Source organism: Herpailurus yagouaroundi, unplaced genomic scaffold (assembly GCF_014898765.1).
Source record: "Herpailurus yagouaroundi ecotype Mexico unplaced genomic scaffold, PumYag 164, whole genome shotgun sequence".
Lineage (NCBI taxonomy): Eukaryota > Metazoa > Chordata > Mammalia > Carnivora > Felidae > Herpailurus > Herpailurus yagouaroundi.
In genome coordinates this window covers 40,103,487-40,111,254 of record NW_024412405.1, presented here as the reverse complement: position 1 = coordinate 40,111,254, position 7,768 = coordinate 40,103,487, and the positions used below count along the sequence as shown (strand labels likewise).

Sequence of the window (7,768 nt, the reverse complement as noted above, 5' to 3'; positions counted from 1 at the left end):
AACAAATAAAAGCATTCCACTTAACTTTTTGAAAGTTATTTTCATATACCAGAAAATGAAACAAAAGGCTTCATGAATATTCCACTGCCATAGTTTTAATTTTATAACTTCCACAACAAAACCTTTAGAATTCCCTTTGTAGCTTAACTAGCTGGGGAATATGTGAAGTAAGTATATCTTAAGTCTGCTTTGTGGTAGGTGACCATGGCCTAGAAGAGTATATGCTATTTACTTTGTTGTTGTCGTTTTAGGTATTTAAACCATTAGAAATCCGCTGATGTCTCTAGTGTTCAAATAATTAAGATTTTGTGATGTGTAAAAGGAGAGAAGGTTATAGCACTCCTGTTGATTGACAAGGATGAAAGAGGCCCTTGGTCCTGACAACATATATATGGGTAAGGCATTGCTACCTACTTTGTGGCATCTAACCATCATTTTTATAGGCAATGAGGATTTAAGAGTGTGCTTATGATGAGCATAGGGTTGTGTATCTAAATATTGAATCACTATATTGTACACCTGAAACTAATATTACACTGTATGTTAACTGGAATTTAATTAAATACTTAAAAGTAAACACATAATTAAGATTTCTTGAAAGGTCACCTTGGCATATTACAATAAAAATAAGTAATTATTGAGCACATATATGACAGTCACTATTTTTTAAGTGCATTTCAAGTATGAACTTACTAATACTCAGCAACCCTGTGAGGTCAGTATCATTATCCCTATCTTATAGGTGACATAATAGAGGCATCAAAAGGTAAGTTAACTTGCCTAAAGTTAACACACATAGTAAGTGGTAGAGTTAGGATTTGAACCCTGGTCACATGGCTTAACAAATGGAGCTTGATGTAGTTATATTGGCTCAAATGAGTTGGCTTTGTCCTAAAATATGAACACACTAGCTAACAAATTAAAACCTTCTAGATAATCCAACTTATTTTATTTTATTTTATATTTTATTTTTAAGTTTATTAATTTATTTTGAGACAGAGAGGAAGAGTGTGCATGCACATGTTGGGGAAAGGCAGAGAGAGGAGAGAATCCCAAGCAGGCTCTGTGCTGTGCTGTCATTGCAGAGCCTGACGCAAGGCTTGACCTCATGAACTGTGTCCAACTCATTTTTTTTTAGGAGTGCTAAAAGTGTTAGATAAACTATTTTTACGCATACTTCATAGGATTATTTCAACAGTCACTCATATAGTTTAGGAAAATATTTCTTCCAACCTCACACCATAATCTTCCTGAGAAGTTTCTCCAGGGACAATTTCAAAGCTCTTGTAAGAGCTAACATGTACAGAATGCTTTTCTAAGACAGATGCTATCGTATGCATTTTTTTTTCATATATTAAATCCAGGAACTACCTTTGAGATACAGTTGCTGTCCTTTTATAGATAATGAAAATGAGGCAGAGAAAGGACAAGTAATGTTCACATGTGAAAAGAATTTGAACAGAGGAAGCCTAATTCCAGAAAGAAGACATGATGTGACTGAAGAAAAGTGGATATTGAGTTCAGTGAGCCTGGATTTAAATCCCACATTATAGTGCCATAGAGGGAGATAGGGAGGGAGAGCATCGTCTTGTAGATAAGTTAAACAGAGTCAAGCCAAAGAAAGTTGGTCTGCTTTTTATTTTTGTCATGCACAGGCCATTTTATTATGTTTTTAATTTTTTTAATGTTTATTCAGTTTTGAGAGAGAGAGTGTGTTAGCAGGGGAGGGGCAGAGAGAGAGGGAGACACAGAATCCGAAGCTGTCAACACAGAGCCCGATGGAAAGCTTGAACTCTTGAACTGTGAGATCATGACCTGAGCTGAAGTCAGACGCCCAACCGACTGAGCCACCCCAGCGCACCATGCACAGGCCATGTAAAAAAAAATGCCAGGGATGAAATAATCCTCCCTACTGCCTTCTGAAGTGGGATGCTCTACCTTCCTTTCATACACTTTTACCAGGACAGACCCTTAATTAATAACATGTTTTGAGCCTTGATTAATGACATGAAAATAAGATTAGAAACAGGTAGTCCACAGGATTGTTGTAAATGACAAAACAGAAGTGAAATAATTTGTAAACAGAAGGTAGAGTCACTCCAAGATAATAGGAGTCCTTTAATTTGAGGCAAAAATTATATCACATTTGGCTTCTAAAAGAGGTTTTAGTAATTGGCCAGCTATGTCCCCTTCACATTAACTCACTGCTCACACTCAGAGAGCCTGATCATACAAAGCTCTGGTGAAGGTGGGTGGTGTAAACTCTCGTTCTAAATCTGCCATGCATGCAGGCTTTAGAATGTGACCTATAATTTTCAAACCACAGAATACTGTTTGTGTGTCTTTTTAATGTTTCTTGACTCAAATTAATTTATAAATAGGAGAAGAAAATATTGGGACCTCAGTACCATCCAGTTGATATAGCACATCCTTCAAGCTTATTATCTATTTGTTTATTAAACAAATAGTATCAAACACCATGTACCAGGCATGCACCAGATTCTGGGAATAATGTCTACTATTTTCTTTCTATGACTGCTGAAACAAATTACAACATGCTTAGTGGTCAAACACAGCAAAATATATTATCATATAGCTCTGTAGGTTAGAAGTCTAACATGTTATCATCGGGCTAAAGCCAAATTGCTAGCTGAGCTGCATTCCTTTCTGAGGCACCAGAGGAGAAACCATTTCCTTGCTTTTTCCAGCTTCTAAAGGCTACCTGTATTCCTTGGCTCATGACCACCTTCCATCTTCAAACCAGTAATGCTTGGTCTAGCCTTTCTCACACTGAATCATTTTGACACTGATTCTCCCAACTCCTTCTTTCACTTCTGAGGATATTTGTGATCACATGACTTCCACTCCTTGATAATCCAGAAGTTTCCCTATTTTAGGGTCAGCTGATTGCAAGCATATTTCTGTTTGCAATTCTAACTCCCCTTGGCCATGTAACATACTAGTAGGATCCAGGGATTAGAACATGGACATCTTTGTGGACCATTACTCTGCTTCCTGCATCATCTCTGTTCACACATTACTTTAAGCTTATGGAAGAGAGGTACTCACTACCTGATTAAGCAAATAAATATATACTTCAGAAACTGTGATATATGCTATTAATGTTTTATGGTATTATGAGTGTTTAAATCATGGAGAGGTGATATAGATCATGGAATTTTTCCTTAGTTGGCTACATTTGTCTTGACATTTAGAGGAAGAGTGTATAGTTCAATTAGTGAAAGAATTAAGGGAGAGATTTCTCATATAACCACATATAAGGGGTTAGAAGTAAGAGAAAACAAGAGAATTGGAGGAACGAAGCAAAAACCAGTGCGCCTGTAGCAAAATGAGCCTTGTAATTCAACTTAAAGCCATTACCAACAATCTGTTATATTCTACTGGTTGAGATGTTAGGAATAAAACAGGGAAGAAAATTTGGGTTCTTCATTTTCTTCTACCTCTGGGAATGGCTCATGCTCTTTTTAAATTATATATTTGGCTCTGGGTAATGTAAAAACACTTGCTCAGATGGGTACAGAGAGTGTACTGTTGTTTAATTTTCAGCTCCCTGAGATATTTAGAATATTTTTAAGCATATCATGCAAGTAAGATCTTCAGTAATTCTGTAGAATTTAAGAGTGTTTCAAATCATTTGTCATTTACTATGCTTATATATGCTTAGTGTTTTTCCCTATTATAATTTGAGTTTTTTTAGATATTAGGATAATAATTCTACCCATATCAGTATTACGGATCTGATCTTTTTTCAACAATTGAAACAAATTTAACCTTTCCTTAAACCAGCATAAGGTGAATATTTTCTTATTGTGCTAAAGTTGGCTTATAGGAGGAAAGAAAAGTAAAATTATACTTACAGTTAATTTAGTAATCACGTATATTTGCAGTATTAGACAATTGCAAAAGTCTCTGCCATAACACGGCTAAAGGAACTTTGTGGTCTAGTACACCTGTTTCTGAATTTCTCTCATTGGTTGAGTAACCTTATTAAATTAACACAAGTTCTTTTATTTTCAGATTCTGTATCAGAAAAGTGGGATGATAATACTATAGAATGGTGGAATGGGATTATGTATGTGAAGTGATCAATATAATGCTGAACAGAGAATTCTCAATATTTGGTAGTTGTTATGTTTATTATTAAGTAGTTATTATCTGGCCATAACATTCTTGCTAATATATTTCTATTACTGTACTATTCGTCTCCTTAATAGTAAATGTTAAGAAAGCTAATGAAGAGAGAGAGAAAAAGTAATGCAAAGTAGCTTTCTAACCTTGGTATTTTTGAAGCTTTGTCTGTGACATGATATTGACCGCAGGGCACGTGTTTGGAGCCTTTCTGGGTTTGATGTTTCCCGACCTTCTCTGACATTCTTCTGACCCTCCCAGCAGTTTTTCTCCAGCTCTCTTCAACATTTCCTCAGCTTCCTGGCTGTGCTTCAACACTCTTGGAAATTTTCCCAGATGATTCATGAAAAATCATGTAGAGTAAGAACCTCAGGGTCACAGACTTAGAAGAGGGGGTTCTGAAGGGCAAAATAAGACTATCCAACAAAAGTTGTTCGTGACTTAACAGAGAAGTTTTAACTAAAAGAAAAATATTATTGTGTTGAGTAAAATAAACATGAGGATTTCATAGAATCAAATAAATCATCTAAAGACAAGAAAACTGAACTGGGTGGGGGTGATTTCTGTAGTGGGGTTTCTATTTTAACAGTGATTTTTCAGTTTGCATAGTTCATATAAGGTCTCTCCTATACACATGTATGAAGAGAGACTGATATATCCAAAACAAACAGTATCTCTGTAACTCTAATTAGAGGTTCAATAAAATAGCTAGAACAGAAACTAAAGCTCAAAGAAAGATCACGGTTTTAAATCCACATTTTAAGAATATATTTGTCATAGTAAATGTTAATAGAAATAATTTTCAAAATAAATGTTTTGAAACAAAACTTTTCATGGGAAGCAATGTGGCTTGTAAGATAAAAAGAGCTGTAAAGTTAACTAAAATGGTAACTCATTGTGATTAGACAATGGCTGTAAGTATATAACACTTATATGTCTCAGCTATTTTTGATAGTACCATTTATGTTGAGCAATATGCCTTTCCTTACCTGACCTGGAAAGCTACCATGATTCTTGTTTGTCAGTATGTGCCAGATGCACTAAAAAAAATTGGAAGTGGAAAATCAGGGCTGACTGCTGATATCCTCTTGGTTTGAGTCTCAAGGCCCTTGAATCTGAAGGCTACTATGCCAGCATTTACCCAAAGTCATGGGCAACTCTGGAGAAACTGACAAGGCCAGTTTCTAAGATCTAGTTTCGGTGGGAGTTCATAAAGTTACAGAGCTCTGATGTGTTGGCACCTACCAGAGAGTTTGCCAGGTACTCCCGAGTCCTATTTCTGATCAGGCAGAATGACATTCCTATCCTTTTTAGTCCAAAAAGTTTTCTCTTTCTCTTTTTCCTTCCTATTATTTATTCTCTAGAGTTAGCTTTTATAAAACTTTGAAAACTCCATGGTTCCTTGATATCATGCTAGTTTGATTTTTCAACTTCCAGACAAACATACACTTCAGTGAAAGATTTGGACATAACCTAGCTATTGAAAAGCAGTTGGGTATGATAGAAAGTAGATATGTACACATATCTTAACAGGTTTGTTTTTTTTTTTTTTTTTGAGGTTAAGCATTTGATCTTTAAGGAATTGTTTTTCTCCCTTTGTCTTGCAAGATATCATCATCCTGACCCTAAGTTCACCCATTTAACAAATACTGTGTTTGCTGAGGTCCTTTTATAAGCTAGATTCTGTGTTAAGTGAAGGGTATACAATGGTGATTAAAACAACATGATTGCTGTTATCATGAAAATCACAGTACTGGGAAGGATAGACAGCAAATATTCATGTCATTATCATCTATAAGATAAAAGAACAAAAAGATATGCATGAATTCCACATCAAAACAAACACTAATACTCTATATATGCTCTGAAAGCTAGAAACCTAGACTGCTAGGAACTCCTATAAAAACCCTGCATCAAATGAACAATTACAATGGATAAGGCAGGAAGGAACAGAGTGATGAATTAGACTTCATTCCTCATGTCCAGGAACTGATAGTTTCTGGCTAAGAGGATAAAGCTAGCTTTATGGAGAAGATGACATTTAGAATGAAATTCTAGGATAAGGATGATAAAGAAATATGGTAAAGGGCACTAACTGCCAGGCAGAAAGAATAACCTCCACATCTGACCCTTATTTTGTGCCCTTTTGATTCCAGAACTAATCTGGTGTGTTTACATTTTCCATTATCCCTGGTGCTTGGTGGTAACTGCTCCCTGCCTAGCCTAAAATATGCTTGGGGTGGAAGATAAAAAGAGCAAAAGACCATTACTTCTATCATTATTTAGTTGAGTGAGATTTTTTTAAAAATCTCCAAATAAATCCTTAAAAAATTAAGAAAATATTAGAAATAACCCACATTTTGGAAGCTAATGATGTTAGAAAAAATAATGATAATTATCAAAACTCAATGAAGTTTACTCAGACTAACTGATACTTGGGAAACCCAGCTCCTGTTTTCTTTGCCCTAACTTAAAGCCTATTTGAGGCACTTTCATTCAGACTTTAATCATTTTTCCCTCTTTCTGTTTTGGTTCTAATTCTTCAAATTAAAGTTGATACATAGTTAATTTTATTCTTATTATGAAATATATATGTGTATTATATATGCTTTATTCATATTTGATAAATTTATGTATGCATTCTGTCAGAATGTCTGATAAAACTCATAATACATTTCTTACTAAAATGAAAATGAAAAGTTTGGGGAAGAAAAAGAGATTGACAATTAAATGACTTATTCAGGAAGACTTGAGTTCTGTATCCTTACAGCATAGAGTGTACCCATCAGCAAGTTTCTGTTACATCTCAGGAATATTCCTATCACAATTGGAAACTTAGCCACTGAAACGTAATTGTTACGATCAAACTGGAAGCACAGTATTTAAATAAGTTGTCAAAAATTAGGATTTATGCTCTTTAGATGCTCTCTATTTTAATTACCAAAGTCTCCCTACAGAAGACAATGTATTAATAATAAATAGCTCTTGTATATAAATGTTCATTGATGTGTATGTGTGTGTGCCTGCCTTGTCCCTTGTATTGAAAGTATCTTGTCTTAAAACAAAAATGCACATGCAATACTACTGTAACTAATAAATCATGTATGAAAAATGTGAAAGATGGCATTATATATCAGTCAGTGCTTCTTTGTATAATTAGATATATTTTCTTCAGTTTCTGCAGACCATCTATGACATTTTTGTTTTAAAAGTTCATTCATAATGTAAATGAATAATGCATTTTCGCATGATGGACACCCTGAACTCTAATGTCATGTCACTGATGATGGGGCTGTCACAAATGTGAGAAGAGAAATGATAACTAGAGAAGTTATTTTTTACCCCACCAAATGTTAAGAAAAAAAAAATTACTATGCATTAGCATTGGACAAACACTCTGCCCACTTCTATAGTTTATAGGGATCAACTTTCTAGAAAGCCATGGATGCCTTCCATCTGTTGATTTACTCTAGAAAGGAAGAAATTTTAGTTTAGAATAGGAGGAAGAATTTATCCCTGGTGAGACACTGGAAGCAAGTAAAGCTCTATAACATGTAACTCACTGGAGAATATCTTTTCTTTTCTTTTCTTTTCTTTTCTTTTCTTTTCTTTTCTTTTC

General features: G+C 34.7%; 1 non-coding gene across 1 annotated transcript; it reads left to right on the top strand.

Annotated features, from left to right (window-relative positions):
• The first annotated feature begins 308 nt into the window (after positions 1-308).
• LOC121038004 (U6atac minor spliceosomal RNA) lies at positions 309-440 on the top strand. The gene has a single exon (XR_005794108.1). It is a non-coding gene; the product is annotated as a U6atac minor spliceosomal RNA (small nuclear RNA).
• Positions 441-7,768: the final 7,328 nt, after the last annotated feature.